The following is a 388-nucleotide window of genomic DNA, read 5'->3' as shown; positions in this document are numbered from 1 at the left end:
CTCCCCGACGGGGAATTGAACCCCGGTCTCCCGCGTGACAGGCGGGGATACTGACCACTATACTATCGAGGACATGTGCATGACAGGTTGAAATTTTGGGAGTAGAGAAAAGTTGCCTTGAACAATTCCAGTAGTCACGAATACTGACTATTAAATAAGACTGAGTCAGCATAGATTGCAATTAATATTGAACTCTTTATGTTTATTCTATTTATATTTAATTATGTTGCGATCTCTAGAGATGTTATGCGATGTTTACATATCGGCCCCTTGACAGGGCATAAAAGTAATATCTGTTAAGAAAATTAACATTTGGAAATTTGGATTGGGTTTTATTATGCACAATTGAATTTTTGGGTCAAGATTCATTTCAGATTTTGATCATGAA

The 388-nt window shown here is 37.1% G+C and overlaps 1 non-coding gene across 1 annotated transcript; it reads right to left on the bottom strand.

Moving 5' to 3' along the window:
- On the bottom strand, positions 1-72 carry Trnad-guc (transfer RNA aspartic acid (anticodon GUC)). Its single transcript has one exon. It is a non-coding gene; the product is annotated as a tRNA-Asp (tRNA).
- Positions 73-388: the final 316 nt, after the last annotated feature.

Source organism: Armigeres subalbatus, chromosome 3 (assembly GCF_024139115.2).
Source record: "Armigeres subalbatus isolate Guangzhou_Male chromosome 3, GZ_Asu_2, whole genome shotgun sequence".
NCBI lineage: Eukaryota > Metazoa > Arthropoda > Insecta > Diptera > Culicidae > Armigeres > Armigeres subalbatus.
The sequence above is the reverse complement of the archived record's forward strand: the minus strand, read 5'-3'. Positions and strand labels throughout refer to the sequence as shown.